The sequence below is a fragment of the Chiloscyllium plagiosum genome, unplaced genomic scaffold, assembly GCF_037043375.1.
Source record: "Chiloscyllium plagiosum isolate Xiang-an unplaced genomic scaffold, Cpla_swu_hap1 HiC_scaffold_17, whole genome shotgun sequence".
Classification (NCBI taxonomy): Eukaryota; Metazoa; Chordata; class Chondrichthyes; order Orectolobiformes; family Hemiscylliidae; genus Chiloscyllium; species Chiloscyllium plagiosum.
In genome coordinates this window covers 59,783,029-59,804,064 of record NW_028270155.1, presented here as the reverse complement: position 1 = coordinate 59,804,064, position 21,036 = coordinate 59,783,029, and the positions used below count along the sequence as shown (strand labels likewise).

General features: G+C 39.0%; 1 protein-coding gene across 2 annotated transcripts in view; it reads left to right on the top strand.

Annotated features, from left to right (window-relative positions):
• The window catches only part of nup93 (nucleoporin 93), a 140,873-nt gene that overhangs the window by 46,870 nt on the left and 72,967 nt on the right, over positions 1 to 21,036 (top strand). The gene's annotated exons all lie outside the window — the stretch shown is intronic.

Genomic DNA, 21,036 nt, shown 5'->3' with positions numbered 1-21,036 from the left:
ACTTTACGCATTTAGTATGTATTGCTGCTTTTTATGGACAGTTTTATTTGGATTTTCATCAAATGTTGACTTGTATGTATAGATTTATTGCAGGTTTGAATAGAAATCTTATGTCTAAAATGATCAAGAACTTCTTTCTTGAAGCTCCTAGTTTCTGTAGTAGTTATGATAAATATGTTAAGATGAAAAGTCAATTTTGAGAAATGCTTTTAGTTCAGTCTATGGATTGTTAATTCAAAATTAGCTGAGTTTATAACACTGCATGGTAGTTCAGTGAGGTGTTTCACACTCACTGTGTGTGGGTGGGAGACCGAATTGATACTCCAGAGAAACAGAAAGTTAAGACTTAATCATGTTTGTGGTCTTGTTGAAATCCATTGCATATTATCGGTAAGATGATTTATGCTTTTAGAAGCATTAAGGATCGTGCTTTTATTGTTGTCTACCTATAGTTTAATTTTTTAAATTTGGCTAATCCAGAAATAACTCTGCACATGTATGATGTACTAATAATAAGCATGAAGTTTCTTGGACAGAAGTTCGTTGCAATGAGCAACTGGGTTTCTGACTTATGGAAAATGAAATAAAACTGCTACAAAAGGAGTAGCTTTAAGTCTTATTTGAATATCCTAAAGTAATAATGTACTGATAACAGTGAATCAGAGGCCTGTCCTAATCTTTCATGGATTTCAGTGAGGCGAAGTAAACTGTCTGTTTCCCATATTGTGACCACTGGTTGTGGAAATATATAAAAATATATGGATTTTATAGAATTTTTTTAATCAGGTTTATGTGTCACTGGTGAGGCCAGAGTTTATTGTGCACTACTGATATCTATCAGTTAATTTGAGTGGCTTGGGTCATTTCAGAGAGCAGGTATGAGGCAATCCACATTGCTGAGGCTCAGAAGGAAGAAAAATGACAAATTTCCTTTTCCAAAGTGTATTAGTCAACCACCTGGCAATTACAACAATCTGGGAGCCAAATAATTGTTGAATTTCTGTAACTGAGACGCTTTTTAGCTTCTAGTAGTAATAAATTCATTTTACATTTAATATTGTGCTTACTGGGCAGCCTGCTCTACGTGGATGCATAGGTTAAAGGATAAGAGATCAGGTCTGAACATCATGGAGTTTTGAATCTATAGGCTTTGAATTCCCATCTGTTAAAATGACACTACAGGAGTTGATGACCGCTCAAATCCAGTATTTATTAAAAGAAGAGTAGATATGCTCAGCAAATTATTTTCCAGCTTTCCCACAATTACACTGGTAGGATTGGAGTTAGTTTACAGATCATTAATGCAGACATTTAGATTACTAGCCATGTAACAGCCACTGTGCTTCCAACCCCCATAAAAGCATCATCATTGTGACATTAAAATAACAATTTGGTAGAATATCAAACAATGTAACTGTTTCTTGGTTGTCTATTAGTACGACAATCTGCAAAATATGGAGTGGAATTTGGCCCCTTCAGTACTATTATAATGATGACTAATCTAGTGAAGGTCAACTTTATACTCTGGAAATGCATGTTTTATTCTTTTGAATGGTGTTCCATCAATTCTGCAGCTAAATGTCCAATTGTATACTGAATTGAACTTGGACTGATTTGGTACTGCCATTTCCTTTGTGCAGAAATGTGCCATACTAGCATGATGTATGACACCTATAACTTGCCTTCACCAGCTTCTTCCTTGGCCAATTGTAATTGAAGGAAATTATTTTAATATAGTATATAAAATACATCTTTTAATAGTTTCAATGAATGAAACTGTTTCAGTGTGATGACTTAAGACGACAAGGCCATATTTTTATTCCTGATGCACCTTGCATCACTTGAGTCAGCAGATTAACATGGCAAACCAAAGAGCAGTTTTACTGTTGTGGGATTGGGTAAGGTAGGGTGGAGGGGCCAGAGTCCTATAGGTGGCAGGTGATAATAACTAAGGAAAAGTTTCCAAGCTCTTGCACTCTAATTCTAATCAACTCTCCACTGTTCCTGAAATAAGCAGTTTTCAATTAAAATGGAGTTTCATTGACTTCAAAATAGTCAGTAGTCAACTATCAAAATGTTGTTGCCATTTTACAATGCTTGGAGTTAACATTTGTCTTCAGTTTCTAAGTTGAGTTGGAGCTTTATCCCTGGCGCATGTTTGAATGCTGTAGTATGGCTTAATCCATTGTTAAAATGGCATCAATATCCTGGTGTAATCCAAATTTATTGAACGCTTTGTGGTCTTGTAACTGTTGATTTTAGTTCTAACTCTGAATACCCATTTTCATGTTGCACTTTGATTATTCTGATGGTGGTGATGTTTTAATTTGGAACCAGAAAGTTAGCAGTCTCAATTGGCGTAATGACTATTGAAGGAGCACCTCGTGCTTCTGATTAGTCAGTTAGTGAAAAGTAGCTAAGTGATTTTTTTTAATGGGGGGAGAAGACACTCCTCGCTGCAAAATACTTTAAATCAGCTGACCAGATTGAAATTGATTAATATTGAGAAACCTGAACTCCAGTAATTTCAGTTAGTAACTGAAGGAGGCAACGTGGCAGTAGCAAATAGCTTGAAACAAAGAATGCTAAAATTTACACGTTTAAAGCTTGGTGGAGAGTCTATTCAATGTAAAATATTTGCCACATATTATTCGCTGTCTTAATTCTCTGTTCTGATACAGTGGAGGAGGAGGCACATGGTATCTGAAAATAATTCTTATAAAGTGCAGTGTTCCTTGACGATGTTATAACCTTTGAATATTGTATACCTCAATGTTTCCTTTCCTGTTTAATAAAAGAAAGTACTTCTCAAGGTTGGATCCTTGATTAAAATCTGAATGTTAATAGTCATACAGTACAGAAACAGGCCCTTCGGTTCCCCTAGCCCGTGCCAAACTTAATTCCAAACTAAACTAATCCCACCTGTGATGCTGGCCCATATCCCTTCAAACCTTTTCTATTCATGGACTTATCCAAATATTGTTTAAAGGCTGTAGTTGTACCCACATCCACCACTTCCTTAGGAAGTTCATTCCACACATGAACCACCCTCTGTCTTTCTCTCCTCACTCTATAAATGCATCCCCTTGTCTTGAAATTCCCCATCCTATGGAAAAGATAACTTTCACTGTCTCCTACAAGTTTCATTAACCTTGTCTATGCCCCTCATTATTTTATAAACTTCTCTTAAGGTTGTTTCTCAATCTCCTACGTTCCATTGAAAAATGTCCCAGCCTTTCTTTATAACCCTGCCCTTCCATATCTGGCAATATCTAGTAAATCTCTTCTAAACCCTCTCCAGCTTAACATCCCTCCTATGTCTAAAGTAAAAAACAACAGAAAATGCAAAAATGTTGGGTAGAATCTCATTGAGGCATGGGAGGGGCGGAGGGGGGTGCTCTCAGAGACCTGAGCTGCCCCTCTTTCAGGAAGCCTGGTCAAACCACAAGCCAGTGAGGCATGCAGTCGCATGAGGGGCTGCAGTCTCTCCTGATTGGCTACCTGACAACACTCTTACACAGCAGCATCACAGCGGGAGTAAAGCTGCTGTTGCAATCTTAGGACTGGGGAAGCACCTGTGGCACTGCTGAATTATTTTTGGGTTTGTGGAGTGGAGGATTCTCAGCAAGCCCATAGTCCTTCCCAACATCCTGTCCATAAATTGGGTATCAAGTACCTTTTATTGAGGGAGCCTTCCTGTACTGTCTCCCTCCTTCCTTCAGCATACCTTCCCAGAGCTGACAAGATGGCAGAATAGTGGCAGGCCTTATCTGCCCCAGCTGTGGTATGGTGATGCCATTTGTGCTCCTTCATCATTTTAAGGATCTCAATTGCGAGCGGGTTGGGAAGGTCAACTGATTTACCTCTACCTCTATTTATAATGTCTCTCTCTGACCTGAAAACCAAGATTATTTCCAAATGCGCTTTTAATGTTTAACAATATTTTAGATTTAGACTTTATTATCATCTGTACTCAAGTACAGGAGTGCAGTGCAAAGTGTGCAATGTTGCCACACATGACACCGTCTTAGGGGTGCAAAGTAGTAGAAGAGAGAAACAAAATTTTAAAATTTACAGACCATCATACAGAAAGTAGAAAATAAAGAAATAAGGTAATAGTTAACATTAAAGTCCTTCTTAATTAGTTCAAGGTCTTGTAGATATTTCCATATCTACTGTGCCTATGCCTTCAAAAACAATCAACTAGAAATTAGTCAGGTATGACCTTCCTTTTACAGATCTGTGCTGATTTGATCAGCTGATATTCTTAGAGTCACTTTGTTTGATTTTCCCAAATTCACAATTTTCCGATCAGTTGGTGCATTCCTGAATCTAGAGAGCTTGTAAGTTTATGAATAACTGTCTTAAATTTCTTTACCTTTGTTCAAAATTAAACCCCAGTATTTTCTCCATTGCAACTTATAAATCATTAAATCCATTAGGTTTCTTTCCTAACTTATTTAGTTTTTTTGGTTGGCTTTCCTTCACTGTAAAAATGTGTGAAGCAAAGAACCTTTAAGTTGGTGTACAGAAGTGTAGTGCAACCATGTTGTTCAGGAATCAGCAATGACTTGAGTGCCATCTGACATGATCTCTAAATTGTAGATAAATGCATTAAAAAGACTTCAGACATGCAGCTTTTCCATTTTCTGGCTGTACGTTATTGAGAATAGGAATGCAGTTGTATTGGCACTTATTTTCAAAACTTTCCCAAAAATGAATTTCTTTGCGTTGCATCCAGGAACAGTTTTGAATTGCTATATTGGGGAAGTTGTATTTTAAATATCTTGTTGTAATAATTAAAAAAAAACTTTTTTTTCCCTTCCATTTAGCAGCATTAACTATGTTAGTTTTTTAAAAATTAAGCACAAAGCTAAATTACATTTGCTTGGAGGATGTGTTCTCTTGTGTTGCTCACTCTCCTTCAACTGAAACTGTATCTTTCAGATCATCCATGTAAACTTGTTATTCCTTTACACTGGGGATTTTGTTTGGTTAATTCTATAAAATTTCAACTCCAAAAAGCCTGGCCTGAGTGCTAAAAGCATTTGAGCTGACTGTGGAGTACAGCAAAGAATGAACTCGTGCTGAATTTTATAAAGTTGGAGTCGGAGATATGTACTTGAGGTGAATTAATTCTGAAGTAAGATGCAAGTGTTGTATATACAGCATGCACCTTGTTGTTACAAAGCAGGAATGTTTAGCTTTTTCAGTCAATCCTTGGAGAATGTTTTGTGTTAAATTCTCTCAGACATTAATTTACTGAAATCCCAAAAGTCAGATTTGGCCCCTTGTCACTGACATTTGTGCCATATTATGATGGAAAGGAAAACTTGAGTTTATCACAGTGAGTAAAAATAACTGTTATTTTCCAATTCAGTCTAATTCTGCTCCCTAAACTCTTGCATTGACTTGCAACTCTGCTCAGTTGTTTTCTATATTTGTATATTACTTTGTTTGTGGGATGTGGGCATCAATTTACTGCTCTTTCCTAATTACCTTGTGAGAAGGAGGTGGAGGACTGTCACCTTTAAACCACTGTAGTCATGCACAGCGGTCAAATCCATGTTGTTTTTAAGGGAGGAAGTTCCAAAATTTTTGACCCGTCTAGAGTGTCTTTTTCTCAGTCAGAATGTGTGCAACTGGATGGGAAATGGCAACAGGAATGTTCGCTAACAGCTTCTGCCCTCATTTTATAGTCAGTAGAGGTTGTAGATTTCAGGAGGTGCTGTGAAAGAAGACAGATGGTGTTGAGATGCACCTGGTAATTAGTATATACGACAGGCAGTTTGTGCTGGTGATAAAGGAGTGATATCTGATGCAATGAGTGGGGTGTCAAGCAATTGGAATGCCTTCTTGATGGTGAATTCAAGTATATCCGATGGAACTGAAAGCAAAGAGTTGCAGGTGCTGGAGATTGGAAATAAAAATTACTGGAGAAGCTCAGTAGCTCGCACAGCATCTGTAAGAAGAGAGCAGCATTAATGCTTCAAGCTCAATGACACTTCATCAGAACTGTAAATAGCTTGGAAAAGCTGGTATTTAATGTTAAACTCATCATGTGCTGCAGGTATATTGAGCATATGTTAGATCAGTCACTAATGTTTTTATGCTTTAAAAACTTACAACTGGGACTGCATTATTCTTTAAATTTAGTCTCTACTTTCTGGATTTTTTTTACAATTGCTTTAATTTAGATCAATTGTGAGCTAGTGGGCATGGCTGTAGGGTGAGAAGGGAAAGATTTAAAAGGGACCTATGGGGCAATTTTTTCTCAGAGGATGGTGTATGTACAGAATGAGCTGCCAGATGAAATGGTGGAGGCTGGTACAATGACAACATTTAGATTAGATTTCCTACATTTTGGAAAAGGCCATTTCGCCCAAGAAGTCCGCACCGACCCACTGAAGAGTAACCCACCCAGACCCATTCCCTTACCCTATATTTACTCCTGACTAATGCACCTTACACTGTGGGCAATTTAGCATGGCTAATTCACCAAACCTGCACATCTTTGGACTGTGGGAGGAAACCGGAGCACCCGGAGGGAACCCACGCAGACACGGGGAGGACGTGCAAACTCCACACACAAGTTGCCTGAGGCAGGAGGTCGAACCCAGGTCCCTGGCGCTATGAGGCAGCAGTTTAAAAGGCATCTGGATGGGTATATAAATAGGAAAGGTTTTGAGGGATATGGGCCAAGTACTGGTAAATAGGACGAGATGAATTTTAAGATATCTTGTCGGCATGGTTGAGTCGGCATGGGCCAAAGTGTCTGCTTCTGTGCTGTACAATCTATGAACCATGACTTAATTTCGTAGATAATGGAAGAATGAATTATATTACTTAATTTTTATGGTGGTATGGTTTGTGTTGTGATGTGTTTTGCCCAGAGTCCAATATTGTGCCTAGGTATAGTAAGATGAATCTTTGTATTTTTCTGTATGATTGTTTATAGACTGCTTTATAAGTCAAGGATAGTTGTTGGATTATTGTTTTTTAAAAAAGCAAGCTACCTGATACTCATCGTCAGTGCTTTTTACAAAGCCTTGGGTACAAGCTATGGGGAACGTCCTGTTATAGATGAACTGGAGCATATGTGCATGGTGCAGGGAGGATGTATGATTAGAGTTTTGGCTGGCAGCAAGTATCTGATCGGTCTAGGAAACAGTGACTTGTTTGTGACAAAGGGCTCCTGCCTCCTGACAGCTATGTGGTTGGCTCCCAGATAGCTCAAGTTGGGGAGTGTTCAAGTCAGAAGCCATTAGACATCTGGGAGGGAAGGACCTGTTTATTTTCCATTAAAACCATCTTGAGTCAAAAGATTGCCAGTTTGTTTCTTCTCATCTCTTGTTGTAAGCTGTGAATTTTAATTAGCATGCCAGAGACCTTTTATAAATGTAAACCTGCCTTCTTGTGTCTCCTATAAACAATTAAAAGCATCTGGAGAAGATAGATCAAGAAGCAGTGTTCTGATCAGCTAAAGGAGTGTCTCAGCTAAACCCTGAGCACAAGGACCACTGAATTCCTCCCCAGTCTTTTCCTCTGCCCTTGGCTTTTTTTTGTCAAGTGTTTTGGAAAGTTATGAGCAGGTTAGAGTTCTAACTAGTAAGACTATATGCTCATGGTTCATAATTGTTTACCTGCACCTAGAATCAATTTATTTGTAACATAAATTGCTAAGTATAATGGAAAAGGTTGTGTTTTCTGTCAACCTGGGTTGAGAAGACCAGTAAATTGGAGAATTCTGCACACTTCTTAAATTCTTTAATTTTTGTGATGACTTTGGGAATAGTGGAGCTTGATTTCCAGCACATTATTCCAGTGAGATGTAACAGTATTATAAACTGGTTAAGTTACTGGCACTTGTGGTATTTTCATCTTGTATCTTGCTCAAGTAGACATTTTTCAAGGTAGAGAATCACCAGTATAGTAGACTTGAGATATCAATATTCACTTCACTTGAGCCAGATTATGTCTTCACAACACACGAGTACTTTCCAGTTAGATACTTTTAGAAATGTATTAACATCTGTAACTGATAAAAAGCAGTGACCAAAACAAAGTATTTAGAATATTTCTAGTTGCAACGTATACCTTTTGCTTTCAAGGTTACATGCTGGCTGGCAGGAATAATTCCATAGTTCAAACTTATTAACACAATTGTCATGCTCTTATTTTCCTGCGGAGCTAAGCTATCTCGGGAAAACCAGGCATTTGCTATCATGTTAAAGGTGAATTGTCAGGAAATCAGATGTTTGCACATTGAAAAGACATTTAGATAAGCATGCGAATAAGAAATGTTTGGAGGGATAGGGGACAGGTACAGTCAGGTGGGACTAGTTTACTTTGGGATTATGGTCTGCATGGACTGGTTGGACCAAAGGGTCTGTTTCTGTGCTGTGACTCCATGGCTTCTGCAGTAGATTTATTTTTAGTAATCAAGTGAAGAAATCTTTTGGTCAGCATCTTCTTATAAAAGTTTTTTTTTCAGCAAAACAAGGTCAGAGTCAATCAACCCCAACTACCAGCACATTGAGACCATAGCCTATTGATTTGGTTAGGTTGAGTATGTTCTGCTTGAATATAGAAATTAATGTTTACTGTTGAGCTCCAATGTAATTTGAAATGTAGCAACCTTGATCATAGGACTTAACCATTAACAGTGAAACAGAAACAAAAATTGCTGGGAAAACTCAGGAAGTCTAGCAGCCTCTGTGGAGAGGAATCAGCAGGAACATGTTGAGTTCAGTGACCCTTTAGAATTTCTTCTGTTCTTATCTGGCTTGTTTTGATTATATTTTAGCATTTTATTTATAATGATTTACACATTGAGAAATGTATAGTTTATGCATTTTAATATAGCCAAAACTACCACTATGTAGTAGGTTCAGTGTAATTTGAGGCACTGATACCTAAAGGTTGATGTATTATGCTTTTGTTGCAACTGTATATTAAATGCTGGAAGACATGCATTTCATGGAGAGCACTCTGAATTTGACCATGTTAGTTAACTCCAATCTCGGTGTTCTGAGAGTTCAAGCCAGCAAGTATCTGCAGAAACAATAAAGTCCTTACTTTTGTTTGGTCGTGCAGAACTTGAAAATTGCTTAAAAAAAAAAGACATTTTGAAAAAACCTTTTAACTTTCATTCATCAGGACATTTTGCAAAAACATAAATTTGCATGAGAGGCGAATACTAGTCGGTAAGTGGATTTCAATTAATGGAGGTGTTGTCATGGAAAATACAGGTTGTCTTTTAAGAGCCAGCTTTAAATTTTTGGTCAGTTGTAGGTTTAGACAAGTCTTCAAGGGAGGATAGTGTGATAGAAAGACAGAGGTGTAGCAGGGATATTCTAGACCTTTTGGATCCAATTAACTGAAGCTGCAGCCGCCATAGGTTTAAAGTAAAGTTGGGGATGTTCAAGCCCAGAATTGGACTGCAGATATTTGTGGGCTGTGGTGCTGGAGGAGAATAGAAATTGGGAGAGGTGGAGCTATGTAAAGATCAGTAAACAAGGACAAGAATTTAAAATGAATTCCAAGATCTATACCAATGCATGCCAGCAAGCAAGGGATGATAGGTGATTGGAATGAGGCAGCAAAGTTTTGGATGACCTTGAGACAGAATGTGAAAAACCAGCTAGTGATGTGCTGAAATAGTGATGAATATATAAATAATGAAGGTATACATGAAGGCTTAAAAGGAGGTAGAAATAGGCTATTAGTGACAGTGTAAATTGAGATTATGGGGTAGGGTTCATCTCTTGGATCAAGTGTGACACCAACTGACTGATTATAATTATAGATTGTTGCTAGGGAGAAGAATGGAATGGGCAGCGAGGAAATGGGTCATGGATGGGATTCAAGAACAATGGCTTCACACTTTCCAGTTTTTTTTTTACAAATTCATTCATGGGATGAGGATGTCGCTGACTAGGCAGCATTTATTGTCCATCGCTAATTGCCCAGAGGGCAGTTAAGAGTAAACCACATTGCTGTGCATTTGGAGTAACATGTAGGCCAGACTGGGTAAGGATGGCAGTTTCTTTCCCTGGAGGACGTTTATTGAAGGAAAGTTCTGCTGATTCAGTTCTGGATGCTTGACAGATACGGTGATGGTTTAGTAACAGTGGACATGTCAAGAGCTGCTGGTGATGTTGAGCTTGGTGTCACCAGTGTACTTATGATAGTTGAAAGCTTAACCTTAAATGATCACTGAAGAATATGCTGGGGCCAAAGGTAGGTGGGGGAAGGAAGGGATGAAAAATAGGGAAACTGTGTATATATGCAGATATATATGAGGTGTCATAGGGTTTGATCCTCAGGGCACCAACTGTTTACAATCAATATCATGACTTGGGTGCAGGCATAGTATGTGATATAGCCAAAGCAAATGGGAATTCAAGTTGCAGTGAAGAAATAAGAAATTTACAAATGGATATGAATAGGCTAGGTGAATGGACCAAAATTTGGCAGATAGAGTTTAATCTGGATAAGTGTGAGGTTGTCCATTTTAATCAGAAGAATAAAGAGGCAACTCGTTCTCCAAATGAGCGAAACTTTACAATGCTTTGGTGCACAGGGGTCAGAGGGTTCTGGTATGAATCGCAGGAAGCTAGTATGCGGATATAGCAGGTAAGAAAGAATGCAAATGGAAATTTGGCATTTATTGTTAAAGGAATAGAGCAAAAAGTAGGAAAGTATTGTAGTAATGGTTGGAGGCATTAGTGAGACCACATCTGTTTACGATTTTGGTCCCCTTACTCGAAGGATGATAATGCGGTTCAGAGAAGGTTCAGTAGATTCACTCCAGAAATAGGAGTCTGATCTCCGGATAGATTGAGTGGTTTAGGCCTTTACTTACTAGAGTTTAGAAGGATGAGAGATCTAATTGAGGGAATTGATTAAAGTAAATGTAGAGTGAATGTTTCCTTGTGGGGTAATCTTAAATAAGAGATGATAGTTTTAGCTTAAGCAGTGGCAGATTTTAAACATAGCTGAAGAGGAATTACTTCTCTCAATGGGTCGTGAATCTTTGAAATTCACCACCCCAGAGTTTGGTGGATGCTGCAACACCTGAGTCAATTTAAGGAGCAGATCAACACTTTTAATTAGTAATGGGTTTTTAGATTTATGGAGAGTGGGCAGGAAAGTGGAGTTGAGGCTAAGATGAGATCAGACATAGTGATATTAAATGGCGGAGAAGGCTGAAGGGATGAATTGCCTACCCTTGCTTCTGACATTCCTGATGAAGAGTTCATGCCCGAAACGTCGACTGTCCTGCTCCTCAGATGCTGCCTGCCCGGCTGTGCTTTTCCTGCACCACACTCTTCAGCTCTGATCTCCAGCATCCGCAGTCCTCACTTTTTCCTACCCTTGCTCCTAGTTCTTGCTTCTCTGTTCTCTAACATGTTTTTGACCTGTTAAGTGAAACCTTGCATATATTTATCTTTTGGTTCCATAAAAGTTCACACCAAGGTGACTCACCCCCATTTCACAGATTCACTTTAGGTTTAACTCATCTTAAACAGATGGATGTTGGGGACTTGTAATAAACCAAACCTTAGTTATTGAATGAAAGAAAAATGTTAGTTTGTGTAGCCACTTTAAATTTTCAGCCGTTAATAGAACACAGCATAAGATAACATTTGCCTTCCTTTCAAGAAATTCTCTGATATTTGTTATTAACTGTGTTGAGTACAAGAGTCTAGGTTAGGGTGGTGCTGGAAAAGCACAGCAGGTCAGCAGCATCCGAGGAGCAGCAAAAGCCCTTCATCAGGAAGCATCTGCAGTCCTTGTTTTTACCCTGCGTTGAGTACAACCCAGCCATCATGTAAGAACCCTTGTTCTAAGGGTGGTTTCTGGACTTCTCTCCATTCTGGATACTAACCCTCTGGAATTCCCAGAATTCAATAGGCTGGTTCAAAGCTTGGTCTTTAAGACACTTTTTTTTTCCTCTCATTTAGAGTGCGTCCGTGCTAATTAGCAGCAAACAAAAGCATTCAGTAAGAAGTTGCTGCACTGCTGTGTTTTCAAATGTACTGATTAGAATATGCTGAGGGATTAAACTAAATGTATACTTGTTCTTCAACCAATGTTCTCTGCATGTTCAGTGCAAAAATGTTTCTTTCCTGATGGTGCTTATGAGGTGATCGGGAATGGGGATAGCAAGAATCAACTGGCCTGTTAGTGTTGTACAGGAAATTTAAATGATTCGGAGATGCCGGTGTTGGACTGGGGTGTACAAAGTTAAAAATCACATAACACCAGATTATAGTCCAACAGGTTTAATTGGAAGCACACTAGCTTTCGGAGTGACGCTCCTTCATCAGGTGATCACCTCTTTAAATTTCACAATAAATGTATAATTAATTACAAATAAATGGATAATTACACAGTAAATGGATAATTTTTCATTACAAACCCTAGTGTGCTTTTTGAAAGGACCTTGATTGCGTTCAGGCTGTTGAAACTGATGAAAAGATATGCCTGTAACTACACTTTTATACGCTTCCATCCGTTGTCTGTTTGACCAAAGATGTTGGTAACCATGCTGTCCCAAGTGATGCCTGAAGGCTTTTCATGGAACTCTTCAATGAGTACTGTTGAGGTATGCTAGAATTCAGCCCCAAAAGCACTGAGGACTGGCTTAAATCTTGTGCTGGCCTAGCTAGTGCCCTAACCTTTTCTTAGACTGGTCAGAATGCAAACGCGCTTAGAGAGCGAGGAGTCGAACGTATTCATCAAAACCAAGTTCACTGTACAAGGGTGTTGTGAAGAAATTGACAATTTAACATACGCTGGTCATCAAAGGGATCTTGTGGTGAAGTGATAGTGTCCCTACTTCTGAGCTAGAAAATTCCAGCTGCCATGAAAATGACACAAACTTCTCAACGTGGAAAAACTTTTCAGTAAAATGGTTGTCAATAATTGACAAGTCACCAGAGTTAAAAATCAAAATTCTACAGTGATTTACATAAGCAACGTAAGACTTCTACTCCTCCTCATCTACCTCTTGCCTGTCCAAGGGATGTTCTCATATTTCTACTTGTTAATTAAGCGTGCCTATTTTTCTGTGCTATCACCAATTCATTCATTCCTTTTCTGATCAAAATCATATTTGCATTTGGTGTCTGATTAGCTAAAGGTCACTTTCAAGTTTAAACTGCCTTTATCCTAAATTCTCCTTCCTAGGGTGTTCTTAAATCAACTAAATCACAGACACTGTCATAGTGATTTACAGCCTAATGTAATATCAGTTTCCCCAGTTTGCTCATTGTTAATGAAGCATAAGTGGCTACAAAGCCTGGACTAAAGTCTCATTAGTGAATGAGAGGATAAAATAAAGGGAGGGTGGGGGGAACAGTATATCCTAGATAGAAATGAATGGTGCTCAGGAGTTTACTAATGGGGGAAGTGCATTGACCTTAATGTTCAATTCACGTAAGCCAAAGCAACTGCTAATGGGTGTTGTGGTGTCCGAACTGCCCACATGTGTGTACTGTTACATTAGTTGCTGTTTAAAATTGTGTCCTAATAGTTGCTCACTTCCTCTTCTAATAACCACAATGATACCCTGAGGCTTTATTAGCATCTAAAGACACTTCTTACTGTGTATCCTGGCATAGTTTTGTCTCTGTTTTAACACTTCATTTAATTGCAATGTGCATAGGTTTAACGTGACAATAGTGTTACAATATGGCACAATGTACATCCACTCTTGCCTCCTTTAACTGTGAACTTAAACCAATTCTGAATCTTTTGCTCCATGTGTCTTCCAATAGAACACCTTGTGGCATTTTAATTTTTTGATTTTGATCTTCGATTTTACATTTGATTTTTAAGTTCCTTTTTGGACTGCAGGCAAAGTTACACTTGAAAATAGATTTTAGCCTCTTAAGCAATGAATGAAAGGAGCCGTTCCTCATGTTAAAAATTTTATTGTAGTTACTTCTCCACTTATTCTACTTAATTGATATAACATGAAGTACAGTAAAGCAAATATTCTGAGTGACTGTTACACACTGAAGATTTCCATTTAAGACTACTTGCTTAGAGGGTACACGCAGTCTAGTTTCTCATTTTAAAAAATTGATTTCTTAAAGGGAAGGGAGAGAAATCATCAGGTCCAGTGCTACTTTTGTTTCTGGGTTCCTTATCTTCTACCCACTCAAACCCTCCCCTTCCGTCAAACCCCATGTTGCTTTTGTTTTCCAAGATTCACAAAGCAAACCCAGTTCCTAGTGAATTACTTTTGTGTGCGCTGAAGGGAACTGATTATAAATATCCTCCAATATAAACACAACTGAAATGCATTCGGCCCTCAATGTTGTGCTGACCTGTAAAACCAACCTGATGCCTATCTGATGGTATAGTGGAGTCCCTGAACATAATTTCTTTCCTTACTCCAGCTGCAGTTTCTCACAACTTTCAGATGACTCACTTCATCATAGTAAACCTGTGGGAATAGTTTTTTGATAACTAAATTGTTCACTCATTTAGTTTTATTATTGCAATATTTTGTAGCATCCCAAAGGAACAAGGGATCAAATTTGGGAAGATGTAGTAAATCAAAGAGTAGGGACAAGGCAAGAGAGAACATAGAACATTGCAGCGCAGTATTGACCCTTCGGCCCTCAATGTTGTGCTGACCTGTAAAACCAATCTGATGCCTATCTATCCTTCATTATTCCACATTCATCAGTATGTTTATCCAATGACCATTTAAATATCTTTAAAGTTGGCAAGTCTACTACTGTTGGAGGCAGGGTGTTCCATCCCCCTCCTACTCTGAGTAAAGAAGCTACTTCTGACATCTGTCCTATATCTATCACCCCTCCATTTAAAGCTGTGTCCCCTCGTGCTAGCCATCACCATCCGAGGAAAAAGGCTCTCACTGTCCACGCTGTCTAACCCTCTGATTACTTTATATGTCTCAATTAAGTCACCTCTCAAACTTCTCTCCAACAAAAACAGCCTCCAGTCCCTCAGCCTTTCTTCATATTGTTTCCATACCAGGCAACCTCCCAGTAATTCTCCTCTGAATCCTTTCTGCCGCTTCCACGTCCTTCGTGTAATGCAGTGTCCAGAACTGTGCACAGTACTCCAAGTGCGGCCACATCACAGTTTTGTACAGCTGAAACATTACCTTGTGGCTCCGAAACCCAACTCAATCCCTGTACCAATAAAAGCTAACACACTGTATGCTGCCTTAACAACCCTATCAACCTGGGTGGCAACTTTGAGGAGTCTATGTACATGGACACTGAGATCTCTCTGCTCATCTACACTGCCAAGAATCTTACCATTAGCTCAAATTCTTTATTCCTGCTGCACCTTCCAAAATTAATCCCCTCACACTTTTCCACATTTAAACTCCATTTGCCACCTCTCAGCCCAGCTCTGCAGCTTATGTGTCCCTCTGTAACCTGCAACATCCTTTGGCACTATCCACAATTCCACTGACATTAGTTTGAGTCACAAATTGACTAACCCATCTTCCTAAGCCCTTATGTAGGTCACTTATAAAAATGGCAAACAGCAGTGCACCCAAAACAGATCCTTGCGGTACACAACTAGTAACTGAGATCCTTGCAGTACACCACTAGTAATTGAAGGCATTAATGCAGGAAATCAAAAGCAGATAAAATGGTGCAAGTAGTACAAATTCAAGAGTGAATCAGCAATAGGACTAAAGATTACAGAAATCGTAATAAGAAAAGGTTTCAGGCTGTAAAACTGATTGCAGTCCGCATTTAAAATAAAACAGATGAGCTAAGATAATACTTGGACAAAAAAAACTAAAAGAACTGCAGATACTGGAGATTTGAAACAAAAACAGAAATTGCTGGAAAATCTCAGCAGGTTTGACAGCATCCGCAGAGAGAAATCAGTATTAATGTTTTAGGTTCAGTGATCCTTCCCACCCAAAATCCTGGGGGCAAGTCTGATGAACCTTCGATGCACTTCCTCAATGGCAATAATATCTTCTGTAAGATAAAGAATGCAAAACTGTACACAATGCTTCAGGTGCTGTCTAACAAGCTCCTGTGTAATTAAGCAAGACTACTCCTGTACTCCAGTCCTCTTGGGGAAAAATGTTGACATTCCATTTGCCTTCCCAATAACGTCTTCGATCTACACATTTAACGACCGGAACCATTGGTACCTTTTGTACATCTACATTTTCCAACCTCCTTACCTTTTAAGAATACTGTGCACATTTGTTTCTCCTAACAAAATGAATAGCTTCACATTTTTCCATATTGTATTCCAGCTGCTATGTTCTTGCTCATTTACTAAGTATATCCAACTTCTGCAGACACTTTACATCTTCCTCGCAACACCCATTCCCTCTTAGCTTTGTATCATCTGCAAATTTGGAGATGTTACATTTGGTCTTCACAACATAGATTTGTAGCTGGGTCCAAGTGTTGAACCTTGTGCCATCCTGCTAATTATAACCTGCCAATGCGAGAATGACTTGTGTATTCCTACGTTGTATTCTGCTAGTTAGCCAATGATTAATCAATGCCAGTATATCACCACTTATCCACTACTTTAATTTTTCTAACTAGCCACTGGTGGGAGATTTTATCAAAAACCTTCTAAAAAATATACTACATCTATTGGTTTTCTTTTTATCAGTTTTGTTCGGGGCATCTTCAAAGGAAAACCTCCCAATTCATAAACTCAATTTCCCATTCACTGATCCGTGTATCAGATCATTATCAACAAGGAGTTGGATTATCCCATATTTCGTAGTAGTTTCTGGCATTTTCCCTATTACTAATATAAGGCCAACGGGGCTACAGTTGCCCGTTTTCCCTCTTGCTTCTTTAAATGTGAGAGTGTATTTGTGCCTTTCCAATCCGCTGGAATCATTTTGGAAGTTAATCATCAAAGCATTCACTATCTCAATTGCTGTGGGGTGTAGGCCATCAGCTCCTGAGGATTTATCAATTTTCAATCACATTAATTTCTCCAGTACAATCTTCTTACTGATGCTAATTTCCTTCAGCTTCTCCTTCTTCCTAGCCACAGATCCTCATAGAATCCCTACAGTGTGGAAACTGGCTATTTGGCCCAACAAGTCCACACCAACCCTCTGTAGAGTAACCCACCCAGACCCATTCCCCTACCCTATTACTCTACATTTACCCCTCATTAATGCACCTAACCTACACACCCTGAACATGATGGGGCAATTCAGCATGGCCAATTCACATAGTCTGCGTGTCTTTGAATTGTTAGAGGAAACTGGAGTACCCAGAGGAAATTCATGCAGATACAGGGAGAATGTGCAAACTCCACACAGACAGTAACCAAATGCTTGAATCGAACCCGGGTCCCTAGCCCTCTGAGTTAGCGTGCCGCCCATATCTTCAGGTTGATTGCTGATATCTTCCTGAGTGAAAACAGATAAAAGTTAATAAGTGATTATTTTTAACATAATAGAGATGGCTTGATTTGAATTCATTTAAACTGTTTGAATAGAGAGAAGGCATGATAAAAGCAAACAACTTGTGGGAATGGTGCGGAGGCCACTTAACATTAACTACATGATTGGACGGGCTATCAAAGAAGCAACAATGGAAGTTTGTCAAAAGGTACAATAGTTATCGTGGTGATTTTGATCTTCTTAGAAACTGGAGGGCAATAGTAGCTGAGATGATTTCTTAAAATGTCTTTAGGATAGTTTCTTGGTACAGCATGCTCTGCTGCCAACCAGACGCAGAGAATGGGCTAGACTAAAACTGGTATTGACCAATCAGGTAGGAATCCTTAATGACTTCACAATGAAAGCACCCCTAAGTGCAGTGAACATAATATGAATTCATTTTAAGTACAGTTTGAGGGAAGGGACAGTGGCTCTAATATGATATTTTGAACTTGGATAAGAGTTATTATGAGGGCATGGAAACTAAGCTAGTGGAAACTAACTGGCAGTTCAGGTTAACGGACAGATCAATAGAAACACAGTGGCATACACTTTAATATTTCAGAATCCACTGAATAGATACATTCCAAAAAGTGAGAAAAGTTCCAAGGCTGTTGCCTACTATCCACAATTAATTGAAAAAGGTTAGTTAGTATTAATTTAAAGAAAAGGAATATAATCCCTCAAAGATGGGTGACAGGTCAGAAAATTGGACAGAATTTAAAAATAGCAAAGAATGACTAAATGATTAAGGAGGAAAAATTGACAATGTGTGTGGTAGCCAGCAATTTAAACACCGTAAGAGTTACTATAGCTGTTTAAAGAGAAACAGTGTTAACAAAGTGAGTGGTCGGATAAAAGCTGACTCTGGGAAATTAATAATGAGAAAAGGTATTTTGATTTGGTTGTCTCTGTAGACTGTGAAACATCCCAGAAAAAGCTGTCCAAAGAAATTGGAAGCAAGGGAGAAACTCTAGAAAATTAGTCACCAAGGAGGAAGTAATTAGCAAATTGTTGAAACCATGGGCTGATATATCCCTGGGTCCTGATGGTTTTCATCCTGAGATCTCAAAAGTGGCTTGAGAGATAATTATATTGAATTAACTTTTTTAAAGTCATAAGATTCAGGGAAGGTTCCTTTAGATTAGAAAGTAGATAATTAATTCCTATATTCAAAAAGGGAAGCAGGCTGGTGAGATCTGAATTAGTGAAAACACTACAAGCTATTATTAGAGGGAAAGCTGGCTTTTTTTTTAAGTGGAAATCCTGTTTAACCCAACTGTGGAGCTCTTTGAGGAAGTGGTATCTGTTGTGGATAAAGGGGAACTAATTGATGTACATAGGTTTACAAAAGGAATTTGATAAGGTGCCACAACGGTTATTGTGGGAAATAAAAGTTCAAAATTGGCTAACTGACAGGAAGTAGAGTAGGCACATGAATGAATCTGGTTGATGGTATGCTGCAGGGATCAGTGCCTGGCCCTCAACTCTACAATTTACACGGGACTTGAATAATAGGGTCAATGGTATTGTTGCAAAATTTGCTGATAACACAAACATAGGTAGAAAAGTAAGCTACAAAAGAATATAGTTATGTGAGGTGAATGAGCAAACATGTGGCAAATGGAGTATAATGTGGGAAAATGTGAAATTTGCTATTTTGGTAGAGAACATAAAGAAGCATCATTGAATGGTGAGAGATTGCAGTTCTCTTTCACTTTGAAGGAGGGGGAGAGAAAGAAGAGGTTGTTATCCTAATGAAGAGTTGAACAGGTTCAGCTTGTATCTGATAAAGTTTAGACAAGTGAGAGATGACTTGATTGAAGCATGTAAGATCCTGAGGAGACTTTAAGGTGGATGTGGAAAGGATGCTGCACATAGAAGACATGAGTACCAATATACTGATTCTATCCCATAGTTGGACTGACTTTTTTGTGTGGATTACATGCTTCAGGAGGTCATCATAATAGATTGTATTACAACTAGATTTAAAAGCCAACATAAAAATAGCACTTCAACTAAAGCCATTGCAGTTGAAACTTTTGACAGAGTTCAGAATGACTGTTGTGGAAATGTATGAGTTGAGCACAAGGGGAGCCAGATGCTTGATTGGGAGAACCATTTCAAACTTTGCAAGCAAACTGCAAAAATTATTGGAAAAGATTGAGATTATAATTGAGAAAGGCACTGATTAATCTAATCACAGACTCTAAATGCCAACTTATTAAGGGATAGTTAAGTCTGACTAATTTTGAGTTTTGGGAGAAGGTAACGAAAGTTAATAGTGCGTTTGATGTTATCTATATGGATTTTAGTCTCACATTTGTTAAGACATGTGGAGGTGCTGATGTTGGACTGGGGTGGACAAAGTTTAAAAAAAATCACACAACACCAGGTTATAGTCCAACAGGTTTATTTAGAAGCACTAGTTTTCCAAGTACTGCTCCTTCATCAGGGAGCTAGTGAACAGGATCATAGGACACACAATTTACAGTAAAAGATCAAAGTGTCATACAACTGATGCGATGTATTGAACAATACTAGGTGGCTGTTAAGTCTTTAATCACTTAGAATGGGTTGTGGGTTTTGATGCATTAATATGTAAATCTCAGAACTACTTTCAAGTCACATTCCCAAGATAACATTCAGGTTTTAAAAAAAAAGTGACAGCTCAGCTAATACAATACATCAAAGGTGTGAGATTAGAGTCTTTCTGTATTCCAACCTTGAGTCAGACTGGTTCTATTTCCAAAACGGCAATTTATAAAATGTCACATGGACTGACAGTGTATTTTGTTCAAAAAGCACAATCTGCAAATACAAATTCACCCATAGACTTGTGTGCACATGTGTGTGAGGGTGAGTCTGTGTGAGTCTGTGTGAGTCTGTGTGAGTCTGTGTGAGTCTGTGTGAGTCTGTGTGAGTCTGTGTGAGTCTGTGTGAGTCTGTGTGAGTCTGTGTGAGTCTGTGTGAGTCTGTGTGAGTCTGTGTGAGTCTGTGTGAGTCTGTGTGAGTCTGTGTGAGTCTGTGTGAGTGACGGAGTGTGAGTCTGTGTGAGTGACGGAGTGTGAGTCTGTGTGAGTGACGGAGTGTGAGTCTGTGTGAGTGACGGAGTGTGAGTCTGTGTGAGTGACGGAGTGTGAGTCTGTGTGAGTGACGGAGTGTGAGTCTGTGTGAGTGACGGAGTGTGTCTGTGGTGTAGTGGGATCACTTGAAGTGTGACATGAGCACAAGATCTCAGTTGAGGCTATCCTCATGGGTACAGAACCTGGTTATCAGCCTCTGCTTGGCAAATCTGCGTTGTTACGTATCCTGAGGTCAGCCTTGGAGGGCAGTTACCTGAAGATCCTCCAAGGCGGACTTCCAGTGCCTGTCTCCAGGGGGAATCATCATTGTTTCTCACTGTGGCACGTCAGAACTGGTGATCGATGAGTTGGGCATCATATCCTGTTCCTACGAGGCGTCCTTCAGCACCTTCAGGTGTCCGTCACGTTCCTCCTAATCTGAACAGGTCCTGTGTATGCCTAGGGCTTGTCTGTTGGGAATGGCTGTTTTAATATGTTTTGGGTGGAAGCTCGAAGAGAAGCATGTTG